The sequence below is a fragment of the Protopterus annectens genome, chromosome 8.part0 (genome assembly GCF_019279795.1).
Source record: "Protopterus annectens isolate FY-2018-M chromosome 8.part0, PAN1.0, whole genome shotgun sequence".
In the NCBI taxonomy this organism is placed as follows: Eukaryota; Metazoa; Chordata; order Ceratodontiformes; family Protopteridae; genus Protopterus; species Protopterus annectens.
Window position 1 is genome coordinate 349792932 of NC_056741.1, and position 15458 is coordinate 349808389.

General features: G+C 39.0%; 1 protein-coding gene across 1 annotated transcript in view; it reads left to right on the plus strand.

Moving 5' to 3' along the window:
- Positions 1 to 579: 579 nt before the first annotated feature.
- Positions 580 to 15458, plus strand: part of ZYX (zyxin) — a 1199731-nt gene continuing 1184852 nt past the window's right edge. The window contains exon 1 of the mRNA XM_044079859.1: positions 580 to 634. The gene's annotated coding sequence lies outside the window, so the exon portion shown is untranslated. The remainder of the gene's footprint in view (positions 635 to 15458) is intronic.

Genomic DNA, 15458 nt, shown 5'->3' on the forward strand with positions numbered 1-15458 from the left:
AGCTTTGTTTGAAGTTTCCTGTAATAAAAACAGCTGTAACAGGCATTTAGCCAGATTAAAAAAAAAGTTTATTTTCAAACTAGTACTTTTCTACAGCCAGAAGAAATGTGCAGGCAGTTCAGTATTCATTGTTAAAAAAAAAAACAGCTGCTTCCCTGAAGGTTATACATATTGATTTGCCTTTACTGTTCCCACGTAAATGTGTGTGCTGAAATGGTTCTGCTTTAACTTAAAACAAAGCCGGTGATCTGAAACTTCTTTCCTCCCTTTATCTGTGTTGCAAACAGAATTATAAACCTATTGAAAAATGAGTTTCTTTTAATGAAAGTCTGTAATTGGGCTTTGCCCCTCTTCAGTGGGAAGCCAAAGCATATGTGACACAATAGATAGAATCAGCTCAGATTGTCCCATTACTGCATGAATTTGTGTGTCCAGTATGCAAGTAGGTAATGTTTGTATGAGGGACAGGGTTACCAGCCAATCAGATAAACTGCAGCATAAAGACTTGCTAGAATGTTGACTAGCTCAGCAAGTAGTTGAAGGCCTTTTAGGAAGTGAAGACTGTAGGAGGCAGGGCTTACAAAAAGTAAACAAAAAGATAGCCCTTTCCTATTTCAAGACCTGCACAGAAGAGGTAAGTTTCAAATAGGTTATTTAAAAGGAAATCAATCTGGAATGCACAGTATCAGTGTTATCAAGAGAGTAAAGCAACTAATAATGTGTTAAGGGGTCCACCATCTGTGCTTTCAGCGCATTGTCACAGAAACTAGGACAGATTAATTAGACTCCCCATAGAGAACTAGTCATGGATTTCCCCTGGAGAAACAGGCATACTGTTAAAACTGAATACAAATAGAAAGAAATAATGAACAAAGGCAATTGTGATGCGTGCACTGGTGAACACAGTAGTGGTGCAAGTGTCTTTTCTCAAAACTGTAACGAATGGCTGAATTTGTATCCTAGAAGTGTTTAGATGTGTTATTTAAGTGTCAGTTATGTGACAGTCTTTTTGAATATGAAAAAAGTGCTCTTTCTAATAGACTATTGTAGTTTTGCCACAGTTGCAAGTAGACCTTTATTTCCACAGTTATAAATTATTATTTTACAGTTATATTAAATGATACATCCTAGTAAAACTTGTGTTTTTGTGCATGTGTGGATGCTCTATGGCTAATGTTTGTAAAAATTCCTTTATAAGGTGTAAGTACTGTATCTGTATTACAGGCACTCTATAGTATATGGGTATAATGCTCTTATACACAAATATTTTATCTAGGTACAGGGTTGTCATAGTGGTACAGCAAATACAGGCAGACCATATTTTAATTGTAAGTATCTAGAGAACTCCAGCACCTAAACTGCATATGTACAAGAAAATGTTTTCAAAAAGTATGTTATAATCAACATTAAAACAAAAGGACAGAAAAATGACTTACATTGTTTGAAGATAGCAGTGACTGATTCATAGATAACAAATATTTCAGACATGTATATCTAGCTTAATAGTGTGAATGAAATGTATATATTGTGTTTTATATTTAATTCACTTTAAAATTATTTACCACAATGTCTGTAAACAATGCCTGTTTCTGCTTGCACCCAAGAAAAGTTAAGCCACTTGTTTATTAACATACTGAAGAAACTAGTAGCACGATAACATTTTCATGACACCAAGATGATATTTATAGTATAAACTAGCATCCCATCTTTAAAGAATGAATTTAGTCTAATAGAAGATTTGCACTGTAAATATATAGGTGCCATGATGTAGGCTGGGATTCATATATTCAAGGATTTCACTGTACAAAGCAGTTCACAGCTAATTAGGCATGTACAAGGTGGGATCTTAGAATTGCTCATACACTGTGTTTGACTGCTGCACTTACTAATTAGTATTGTGCTATATGCTATGTGTTCTATGTCTATGATTCCCAGACATTGTGTTGTATTCCTGAAATTTTCTCTCTCTCTCTTTCTCTTTCTCGCACACATGCACATACACACACACACACACACACACACACACACACACACACACACACACACACACACACACACACACACACACACACAGGCTCTTTTCCCTTTTTTGGGAGTTTATTATGAGTTCCGCTGTGGCGACCCCTAACCGGGAAAAAGCCGAAAGACACAAATTAAGGGCTAAAGTGAAACTACTGCATAGTGGCATTGTCAATGCAATGCCAACATATTGATGAAATGTACTACATGAAGTGAATAAGTATAGTGGAAAAAAAAAAACAAAGGGAAAGACAAAAATAGGCATTAAGTGGTTATTATGTAGGAAACAACTCAAAACAGAGCAGGTCTGAAGACTGTGGTGCTACATAAAAGGAGGGGAAAATTTCAGGAGCATGAAGGAACTAAAAAGACATTCTTGATCTTTGTAGTAATAATGAACAAAACGTGTCACAGTAGTGGTAGACATTGCAGTGATTATAAAATCATTCACCCATGAAACGTGATTGCTATTATGCCTATAAGTCCTTATCTCTGTGGAGTTCTCAGGCACAGCTATACCCCAGGTTAGTAAGACTATTACATGTTTACCAATATTCCTACAAAGAATAACTAAGAAGAGAATTGTGGAGCAACCTTGATGGGTTTTGCAGAGGAAACAGTACATGTTGCTCTACCTTTAACAGAACAATGTGTTTGTCTTTCAAATAAAAGAGCCGTAGAAGGAAGCTCCTGTGACATTACTAAGAAAGAGTCCCTTGTCTTCATCTTATTTCAGAAATATCCCTCCTCATGAGCTTGCAAGGACTGCTATATCGTTGAGACTTGGAGTGCAGGATAAAACACAATACAAACAAGGGAGCCCGCAGGATTTTTTGCAGGGGGGTGCAAACCCAGAGCCCCACCCACATAGCTCACCCCGCCCCCTGCCAACACAGCCCCACCCAAGTCCACCCACCCAAGCCCCGCCCACACAGCCATTCCAGTGTCCCATTACTTGGCTATTTCTCCCCATTTACTGTAGACACTGTTCAAATCTGTGTGCATACTGTGTTATGCTTTAGTTCTACAATGATTACAGGCAGTTGGATTTAAATTTACAACTTTTATTTCAAACGTTATAGCCCGAACACTGAGACATTTACTAAACCTAAACAAAGCAATAGTCTTGCAATGAAAACAGACTTGGCATTAAAGCTTCTCTACTTTTGAAACTCACATTCAATGAAACGCCATTGAAACCCACATTCAAAGAAAATGCATCTGGCCAGTGGCAGGTTATTTACCTTTGAACTGTTTTCAAGCAATAGGCTCCTTGCACACCGTTAGGGCCATGCAAAAGTTATTTGATTTACCTGATTGTATTAATTATAATATATAATTGAATTATATCCCTTGTATTATACAGCAACACTTGTATATTTCAGTATTTCATCTACAAATTCAGTGCCTGCTGCCGTCAAAGAATAAATTGCCTAGGTTAAATTAAAAAAATGGTAAGCTGGTATATTGCAATAGAAAATGGATGACAAGCTGAAAAACAGGTTCATAGTTATTAGGCATCTCATCTAAAGGAGGACATCCTGAGGACTGCAGCATACAAATGTATATGCTGTAGGAATAGAACCTCAAGCCTTTATATTAAGATGCAAGTATTCTACTTGTGGTGCTACTAACATAGCTTTAAAACTTTATACCACAATAGAGATACCATTTTCTAAACAAAATGGTTGCACATTGTAAATAGACTTGGCATGAGCAGCAGTGAACTTCGCTTCCCTTAAAACTCACAGTTCCTTGAAAATGCACTTGAAAATTCCACCTGCTAACTCTAACTTGGGCATTTCACTTTCTCTCTCTCTTACAAAGATACCACACCCCTCAAGGCTTCACCCTTAGTGCAAGAAATCTTGACAAAGCCTAAAATAAATAGGGACAAATTATAAATATGGCTCTCAGAAAATTGCAAGAGTAACAGGATTTGTGTTAGTATGCATTCTCATTATTTAGCAACTTCAATCCTTTTTAAGAGGAATATGGGGCAAAAATCTGGACAGCTGAGGGGTATGCTACCTCCCTCATACACACACCAAATAATTCTGGTCAGACTTGAATTAGTTCTGGGAAGGTTGCACTGAACGGCACCGTGCTTGATCTGAAGTGGGTGAAATCCTGGTAGCTAGTGATTGCAGCTCAGCAATGTGGAGCATTAAAGCATTTTTAGCAGAGCATTGTTTCATCACTACCTATTGTGTTTGCACATAAGCTGTAGTCATTTCAAACATTTGCCTTTTTTGATTACTACAGAGTACATTTACCCACCAGAGCTATTGTGTTTTGACTTCATTGTGGAGCTAGTTGTTGCAGGGCTTGACTAAGTAAGGTAGCAATGCTTATTTACCAGATACCATTAAAGCCACCCAACTACAAGTGTACTAACACACAGACACTGCTATAAGACACTGGTCTCCAATAAAATGTAATGAGCTTCTGAAAATACTATAATCCTGTCCTTTTATTACAAATACTGTCATATGCATTTCAATACCCAAGGCTTATACATTATCTAGCTATGTAAATATTCTCTGCATGGCAACAACGAAAAGGCTTTCAATGCTAGCAATTCTTTAACAATATGCTTACTAAAGCTTACTTGCATCTTACAATGTCCGACAAGCTTACTAAAGCTTACTTGCATCTTACAATCTCCGACAAGCTTACCTGATGTTCATTAAACCATGGCTACTTAAACAGAGCAACAGGACACTGTGATAGCATGCAGTTCCTGAATAATAAGAAGCATAAATCAACAGTATAAAAATCTGATAGAAAACCAGAACATTTTGCAAAATCAAGGACAGATGAAAAGCCACGGTCATATTTGTGATCTACCTTGGATGGGGAATACTCTGCACACTTACTGCATAACTGCTTCTTGCCTTCCTTGGACACATCCCGAGCCACTACAATGGGGGCTGGGGTGCAATAAGTATGTCATAATTTGAAGGCTCTGACACTCCTACCTCTCAACTTCAGAGCAAGAAATCTGGACAAAGCCATACATAGAACTAGAAGTGGGACACAGGCCCAAAAATAAGGCCAATTTTTAAATATTGCTCTTATTAACTTAATAGAACAGGTAGATCTTGCATTAGTACAAATTTTCTGAAGGGTATAAAATCTGAAACTCAAATGTCTGCCATTATTTTCTAACTTCAATCTTTAATGACTTGCCACTAATTTGCCAGAAACCACAATTTTATGAAAAACAGACCAAAATGTGATGCAAAAATACCTGTCAAAAAGGGACACCTTTTTAATATTAACAGTTAACTTGAAGCAGCTAACAAAATAAGAGCATCCACATGCATTTCTGAAATAAAGGTAACCTACAACTGATCATTACAGTTATAATTGTAAACCCTCCACATTTTCTTCCAAAATTGCCATTTTGGAGGAGGCATTATTAGGGGAGAGCAACATTTTGAGCCAGAATTGGGGACAATTGAGATGTTTGGATATTCCTAATCTACAAAGTGATTTGCACGTACCTCTCAACCTCTTAATGCAGGAAATCTGAACAAGGCCAAATATATTGGGGAACATAGAAACACTACTAAAAATTGCTCTTGTATAAACTTAGACAGTCTTGCATTAGCATGCATTTTTCTGAAGATTATGACATCTGAAACTCAATGTCTGTCATTTAATGGCTTAATTCCTAAATGATTTGCTAGAAAACCACAAATTTTGAGAAACAAACCAAAAATAAGCAGCAAATATCTATTAATTCTGCAAAGATATGGACAACTGAGAGGTATAGTTCAACCGGGCTGTCTGAGTTTGCTACCCCCCCTCACAAAATCATGGTCAAATGGAGCCTCCCCCCCTGCAGCCATTCCAATGTCCCATTCCTTGGTTATTTTGCCCCATTTACCATAAACACTAATGTGCATACTGCTTTACTTCTGCGATGATTTAGGATTTCATTTGAAAGTTTTATTTTGCATTTTACAGCACAAACCCTAATACATATCTGTTAAAGCAATGCAGTCTCAATGAAAATAGACTAACATTAATACTTCTCTGCCCTTGAAACTCACATGCATTGAAACAGCACTGAAACCCACTTTCAGAGAAAATACATTTTGCCAATTGCAAATATTAACTCTGGGCTGTCTTCAAAATCATAGGCCCCTCGAACATAACATACACATGCTCTTTGATACACCTTCCTGACTGTATTACATTATATTCCTTGTACAATACAGTACAGTTGTTAAAGGGCATTTTAAATTTATTGTTTTGAAAATTTTTCCAGTAAACAAAGAAACAAAAAGCATCCACCAATGACAAAATTGCCCAATTCAGAACATTTCCATCATAAAGTCTACTCAAGTCCACCAGTATCAGTAAAAATATACACAATCTCTGTAGTAAAATCCACATTGAAGAAATTTGTAACTAATAGAGGTTGCTGCTAGCAAACACTTTATATGTCATTATTTAATCTACAAATAAAGTGCCCATTACCCTTGAAGAATAAATTGCCTTTGTTGCATGCAGTAAAATGAAAAGCTAGTAATACCGCAATAGAGAATGGATAGCAAACTGTTAACAGGTTCATAGTTACTAGGTATCTTTGCCAAAAGGACTGTAGCATCCACCCCCTTTACAACACAATACAGCATCAGCAATGCATTTACCTACTGCGGGAGTAGAACCCACAGCCTTCAGCATCTAAAGCAAGTACACTATCTGTTGTGCTATTAATGTAAGCAGACTAAGCATAATCAGCACTAAACTTTTGCTCCCCTGCAGCTCTCAGCTCCTTGTAAAATCTACTCGACACTCAGCTGTATCTCTGAACTTTGCAGCACAAGAAATCTGGAAAAAGCCGAAATTTATTGGGGGGGGGGGCAAAAGGCCAAACAACAGGGACACATTTTAAACATTGCTTGTATAATGTTTGAAAGTTGCTAGAATAAAATGCTGCATTACCACCATACATTTCACTGCCACGTCTTGAACCCAGGGGACCCCGTGCAAAAGTCAAAGCAACATACCACTACGCCAAATCAGCTGTTTTGTGAAAGAGGAAGACTGAAACTTTACCATTTAGTGAATTCAGTTCTCACCATAGCACAGCTGTCAACCTCTTAGCACAAAAGACCTGAACAAAGCCAATAATGGGTGACTACAACCACCAAACATTCAGTGAATTCAGTTCTCACCATAGCTCTCAACCTCTTAGCAAATAACACCCGGACAAAGCCAGTAATGAGAGAATATAGCCCCCAACATTTTCAGTGAAATCAGTTCTTACCATAGCTCTCAACATTAGCAAAAAACCTGGATGAAGCCAATAAATACCTGGATGAAGCCAATAAATACCTGAACAAAGTCAACACTGGGTGAATACAGCCCCAAACATATTCAGTGAATTCAATTCTTACTATAACTCTCAACCCTAGCACAAAACCTGGATGAAGCCAATAATGGGGGGAATACAGTCCCAAACACAGGGATACATTTCAAATATCCATCTTGTACACTTAGAAAATTGCTAGAATAAAAGCTTGCTTTTGTTACCATACACTTTCTGAAGAAAAGAAGTCCAATATTGAAATGTGTCCATTTACATTTATTAACCAGGAAAGTCTGACTTTGAAAAAAAAAAAAAAGCTAAATTTTTAGCAGAGGCCCAGGGAGAAACACTCCAGACAGCCAAGAATATCAGGCAACAAGGACACAAATGCAGAAACCACAGATTTTATGATGAACAGAAAAGGTATGAGGGAAAATCTACAATATTTTTACAAATGGTGGTGGGTAGGGAATTCAGGCTCTTGCCACTTGGGCCCAAGGTACAGGGTTCAAGCCTTATTCTCTACCCACCACCATGTACACCTGGGGCATTTTACACACACACACACACACACACACACTGAATGGGTCCCATCTTCCGTTCCTGAATACTCCGTCTGAGTCCCCATCTTCCGTTCCCGCTCGAATACCCTGTCTAAGTTCCCGCTTTCACATAGCGATGATGTCAGCCCATCTAAGTTCCCGCGATGATGTCAGCATGCCTACCCGCGATCTTCTTAAAGAAGAACGCACAAAAGAAAAACTTTGTTTGAAATGCTGTAGTCAGCCGATTGCCGATTCCAGGGGGGTGCAAGTGCACCCCCTTGCACCTGCCTGCGGGCGCCCTTGAATACAAATAACCCCTAGTGTTTACTGCTTGGGTTCATGACTTGGACGCTGTGGTTTTACTATGAGCCAAAAAAAACAGATCTACAGTCAGAATTCTGCCTTTCTGTTTGATAGTGATAGTGGGAAGAAATTCCAGTATCTCTGGTTTCTTAAGTCAAAAACTAACTAACTAATTTTATTGAGGAGCATCAGTATAATCTGGGAAAAAATGTTAAGTTTTGACAGCTTTTGTTTGCAGGCCTACTGCATAATTAATTATACAGAATGAAAATACTGTCTAACAGGCAGATAGATAAAAAGCTGAAATAACTCTTTAAAGCAGCATGACATAAAATAAATCTATTGAAATCTTTTCTAAAACCACAAGAATTAGCATGTAATTCAATGACAGAAAAGATACTGAATAATATACTTTAAGTATGTTCTTTTTTCTGCTTAAACACTAAACAAGACAAAAATCTATAGTAAATGTATTGTGGATTATTACAGGAAAGTATGAAAGCCATTCTGTCTTCAAGAGAAAAAGTCCTGGGAAATTAGTATAGTACTGCATATTCAGAAATAAAAGGCAATCTTCATGTTAGAAAGTTGCCTATGCGAACATCAGGCCTGAGATCTAAACTTCACATAAACAGCAGGTGCAGTTTGGCTGCCTTGGTAAGCACATTAAAAAAATGTCGTCAAGTTTCATACCTCTCAACTGTCCAGATTTTTGCAGAATGTGAAGATTTTTTGATTTGTTTCTCATAAAATTTGGGTTTTAAGGCAAATCACTGAGGACCGAAGTCACTAAACAATGACAAATATTTGAGTTTCAGACTTTACACCCTTCGGAAAATGCATGCTAACACAAATCCTGTTATTCTAGTAACTTTCTAAGTATTATTTTATCTTTGACCAGATTCCTTGAGCTAAGAGGTTGAGAGGTATGTCATGTTTAAACAACAGAGACTCTCCTGTTTTTTACACTAAACAATGAGGCAGTACCGAGGATTTCAGTACTGTTGTGTCCAAGATGGGCCATGAAAGAGACCTACTCTAATTCCCACTGGGAATCCATATGTCTGCTTATTCCGAATGACAAGCCTGGATACCTATAACACAGCAAACTGCATGGTCATTTTCTGCATGCCTGCCATACTCAGCTGTTCTTTAAGCTAGACATAAAATGCATATATAGCCAATAAGGAATGATGGCTTGAATTCTCTGCCAGGGAAATTCCTTGCTATGTTTTCAGCCCATCCTTCTCAGATTGCATTATAGCTATAATCAAAGATCATTTTGCCTTTTTTTCAACACTATAGTCAAGACAATAGAACGTCATTTATATCTTTGTATTTACTCTACAAAAAATGCTTATCACAGAGGCACACATAGTTCTCAAAAAAAGGAACCTGCAAAGAAAGAAAGAAGTCCATGTTCATTTATAAAGAGAATGTGGACATTTAAATATGAACTTAGCTCAGCCAACTACTTAGCTATGTGCGCTTGTAAGAGAGGGAGGAAACTGAATAAGGAGATGAGATTCCCAGTTTGACATCTTAGAAAGAAGGGGTGAAAATAATTCCTGGCAAATCATATGGGTATATTTTGCTGAAAGATAGGGGAAATTATTGTCCTTACTGAATCAACAATCTGTTGTTGAAAATATATAAGAAGTGAAGCATAAGGTTCCTATATTTTTTCTCAAGGCCATAGCCTAAGACTGGAAAGACAGTACCTTTTCCTAGTATATAGCAAGTTTCTATAAAAAAAACACACAGTCTCTTAGCCACAAATGATTTGTTCCCTTAAATATAGGCAACATACTGGTTAAAACACAGGGAGGTTATTTAGAGTCATTCCTAGATATTTGACAGACTTGACAAAATCAAGTTAAGATTTTAGAGGTTCTAGTTATGTTCCAAAAAGCATGTATTCCAAAAAGCATGAACCTAATCCCGAGACCATTGCCTTTGGTTGAAGATCAAACCCTGTGCTTGCCTGTCCTCCAACAGTGAATGTGATATGCCCATCCTTTTTCTGCCCTTCCCTCACTCTGGTGAATACTGTGAATCCTGCGTACCCTCACGCTGAACCTGGTCCCAGACCATTACCTTTGGTTGAAGATCGGACCCTGTGCCTGCTGCCTGTCCTCCAACAGTGAATGTGATATAACCATCCTTTTTCTGCCCTTCCCTCACTCTGGTGAATACTGTGAATCCTGCATACCCCACACTGAACCTGGTCCTGAGACTATTGCCTTTGGTTGAAGATCGGACCCTTTGCCTGCTGCCTGTCCTCCAACAGTGAATGTGATATACTCATCCTTTTTCTGCCCTTCCCTCACTCTGGTGAATACTGTGAATCCTGCGTACCCTCACGCTGAACCTGGTCCCAGACCATTACCTTTGGTTGAAGATCGGACCCTGTGCCTGCTGCCTGTCCTCCAACAGTGAATGTGATATAACCATCCTTTTTCTGCCCTTCCCTCACTCTGGTGAATACTGTGAATCCTGCATACCCCACACTGAACCTGGTCCTGAGACTATTGCCTTTGGTTGAAGATCGGACCCTGTGCCTGCTGCCTGTCCTCCAACAGTGAATGTGATATACTCATCCTTTTTCTGCCCTTCCCTCACTCTGGTGAATACTGTGAATCCTACGTACCCCAAGCTGAACTTGGTCCTGAGACCATTGCCTTTGGTTGAAGATCGGACCCTGTGCCTGCTACCTGTCCTTCAACAGTGAATGTATGTGCACATGTTTAACTTTGCTTAACAACTGTATATTAGTCTTAATCTGGTCTCCCCATCATACATCACCCTCTCCCAATCATCCCAGTCTATACTGCCCACAACTCCTGAATCCTATTCCAAGACTTCCCACTACCTCTATCTGACCACCTCTGACCATAAGCTCTAACTCCATCCCTGACAGCCCTACCCCCTTTACTAGCTGTCCTATCCATCCACCCCCCACTCAAAGCTGATATCTCCTCCGCACAGGACAGCCCTGCATTAATTAGCCTCTCTCCCTGCATCTAAACCTAATCATTCAGCCCCTGCCTCCTTCTTGCTAACATCCATAAAATAAGTGTCTCTAACCCACTTAAACTAGCATTAGTAAGTAATATTACCTCCCCTTTCTCTCCCTTCTGTACTCTAAGCTATCATCCCAACTCGTACCTACCTTACTGATTGTTTCTCTTGTCCCACCTTGCAAGTCGAGTCGAGCCTTCCCGCTCCATTCCCCCTCTCTTCACTCGGGCTCACTTCGCTCCCCTACCCTACCCGCATTCCCACCCACCCCATATCAATTACATATATACTTAGCCATACCCCACCCAGTTTCAAGCAACCAATCAACATATGCACCACTCTAAGCCCATCCCACACTTAATCAACATAAGCCTCACTCTGTAAACCCATCCTATCTACCTCATTTAACAAACACCTATTTCACCTGCAGTACAACCAGCTTCAACTCATCATTCCCAACCCTTTCTCTCCCACATTCTATTCTGGAACTTCTATATTCACCAAACATTCACCAATGCCACTAACACACTTCACTGTATTACCACTTCTTTTTTCTTCACGATGTCTCATACTACTTCTACACCTTACATTCTTTTTTCTTCACTATGTCTCATACTACTTCTACACCTTACATCATTACATCCTAATCATACAGTACCAAAACCCACCTCTTGTACAGCTATCCAGCTTCCTAAACACAACTCTTACTCCACAATATCTCCTAGTCTTTACTCCATTAACACATTATTATTCTTCAAACATACAATCCTATCACATACAGAGCAAACTCTACAAACTACACTCCTCATAACTCAATTTATACTCTTAAGTATAAACTGCTTCAACAGCACCACTCAAACACTACATCCACACTTCCCAATGTGGAGACATCCACCCCAACCCAGGACCCACTCCAACTACCTTCCCACCTCCTAAACCTCATAAATCCCTAAAGCTCACTGTCATTAATGTACAAAGTATCAGAAAAAAATTCCAGAGTTCCATGCCTGGATAGTGCATTCCAGACCCAGCATAATTGCCATAATCGAGACATGGCTAAAACTATATATAAAAGACACAGAGTTCCTCCCTCCAGGTTTCTCCTGCCTAAGGCCTGATAGACCCCACAAGAAAGGGGGAAGAGCTGGTCTTCTTTACTCTAACTTTATCACCATCATTCCTTACCCAAACTCCATTCCCCAATTCTCTGCAGCTGAACTCATCATTGCACATCTAAAACTAAATGATTTAAAAAGATTGTGCTTGATAGCCATTTACATCCCACCCGGCAACAATGTTTCTGTTTTAGAAGGAATATTTGCCTGGACCTCAAATAATATCCACAGTGAAACTATAATCCTAGGGGATGTCAACATAAATTGGCTAGACCATACAAATCCTTCTCCAAATGCTTCCATCAACCTCTGTAACTTCACTCAGCTCATTACTACTATAACCAGGCCTAACAATAACAATGGCACCTTACTTGACTGGGTCTTAGTGTCTGATCCCAACAAAATTATATCTGCAGGTACTCTACCCTGCAATATCAGTGACCATCTGCCCGCCTATATAACACCTGCCATCTCCTCAACCTTACATGATCACCAATACAGACCCTCTAGACTGCTAGCCAACTTCATCCCCATAAGCTTTAACGAAACATTAAACAAAATCAATTGGAGCATTCTAAAGTATTTGCTCTAGATGAAGCAGTTGAATTTTTCAACTCAGCTTTCCTCAGTTTACTCAGTATAATGGCTCCTCTCCAGAATAAGAGAATAAAAGCAAATCACGCAATCTGGCTTTCTAGAGAAACAAAAAAAGTATGAATACCACTGACCGAGGAAAGAAATGGCATAATAGTAAAAACCCCATAGATCTCCACCTTTTCAAAAACTCTGCAATCAAGGAAAGCATCTTGTTATTATAGATAAAAAACAGTACTACCTCCATCTCCAAAACAAACACAACTATAACCTAAAACAGTTCTAGAATTCAGTCTCCACTCTATTAAACCCTGGCACCAAAAGCAATCCTTGCCCAAACCCTGACAAACCCCCTACCCTTTTCAACTCCTACTTCATAGACACTATATCCAAACTTGCTTCCACCTTTCCTTCAGCTACTCACAACAGCAACCCCATGTCTACAAACCATACCCCAGAAAAGCCTTCCCACCAGTTTTTCCTCATTCTCTCACATTCCCACTTCCACTATTTCTAAACTTCTGCTAAAACTCAAACCCGGTAGCACTGCCCCAGACAGTTTACCCCCAGAATACCTTCAAATGTCAGCCAAATTCATCAGCTACTCCATAAGCACTCTCATAAATAGATCTATCCAAGAAGCCTATGTACCATCCATTTGGAAAAAAGTCATACCCTTACACAAAGGCAGTAATAATTCAGACATCTCAAATTTCCATCCTATAGCCATTCTAGCTCCTATTTCTAAAATAATGGAAAAATGTATTCAAATTCAACTTATGGATTACCTATCCTAAAACCAACTACTTTCCACAACTCAACATGGCATTCGCCCTGGCCATAGTATTACAACTGCTCTCCTATCCTTCCTAGACACTGTTAACCACAGCCGCAATGATGGTAAACTTGTCTCTGCACTCTTTCTTGATCTCTCTAAAGCTTTCGACACCATGTCCCATCCTCTCCTCCTTTCTAAGCTCTCACACCTAGGCTTGTCCTCACACATCCTTAACTGGTTCAACAGTTACCTCACAGACAGACAACAATCCACCAAATGGTTGCACTCTTTGTCTCCTTTTCTCATTACTTCTACCAGAGTTCCCCAAGGATCCATCTTAGGCCCCTCCTGTTCAGTATTTTTATTAATGATTTTCACTCCACTCTCACTCATGCATCTGTAGTTCAATACGCAGATGATTCTACTATTATCTGCTCTAGTAACTCTGAAACCAAACTTTTGACCATCATCCAGAATGCTTTCTCTATTACCGAAACCTGGATGACAAATAGTTACCTTGCCCTCAACCCAAATAAAATAAAACTCTTGCTCTTTTTGCCCAAAAAAGTACCACCATTAATAAATCTGATTTCATCATTTTCTCCTCCAACAAGACTGCCTTAAAGGTAGTTTCCCATACCAAGTTACTTGGCATAACCTTAGATGACAACTTAACCTTTGACCAACACATCCACAGCACCATCAAAAAAACACACCAAAAACTTAGTACCCTCTACCGACATAAACACTTTTTAAACTACTCTACTAGAAAAACACTTGCCCAGACTTTTCTCCTACCTTCTATCCTCTATGGTGCCCCCATTCTGACAAATATCCAATCCTCATTAAAAAAATAAAATTGAGAGCTGCTATAACAAAATTGCTAACTTCGTTACTAGAGCAAAATATTCCTCCCATCACTGTCACTCATTACAATCCCTGAACTGGCTAGAACTCCCACAACACCTAACTTACATACAACTAGATACAGCACACAAATTCATCTATAATTCCTCCAAATGCTGAGCCCTGGCTTCACTTCTGACTCTTTATCAACTAAACCGTTGACTAAGATCTGAAAATCAATCACTTTTCCAAGTTAAGAGGCCTAAACTCCCTGTAGGCCAATACCTTTACACTTTCATTGTAGCTAAACTCTGGAATGCCCTTCCACCTTATCTACGGACTATAAATAATGCCCTGTCATTCAAAAATCACTCTACCAACATCTCTCCTCTCATTGGCTATGCCCTTGCACCATCCCCAATTCCTCAGTCACCTGATTACTAACCTGACTCATCTCTCAGATACCCACACTCTTCTTCACTCTCCCTGTTGTGCACTCACCCTTAATCACAGCACAGTGTGCCTCACCCTGCTTTAATTGGTGTGTAAAAAATTGTTTAAGTGCAGATTATCATTATCTGTTTGTCCTATTGAATATCTGCCAAGCACCCGAGTCTTCCACAAAATGTTGCTATACATTGCCTATGTTACTGTGTCACTTCTGACGCCTATATTATTACTATGAAACAAAAACACAGTCTATTAGTTTTACTTTGGCGCCTTTTTTACTTCTTACTTTCTGTATAAATAGAGGCTTTTAAATGTTATATGTACTGTCTGATGAAGCGTAGTGGTAGCTACGCGAAAGCGCTCACAGTTAATAAAGGTTCTTTGCTGAATTCATCCTGGATTATGTGACATTTTTATTGGGAAAGTGAAGTTGTCATTTTGACTTCATTGATTCGAACATT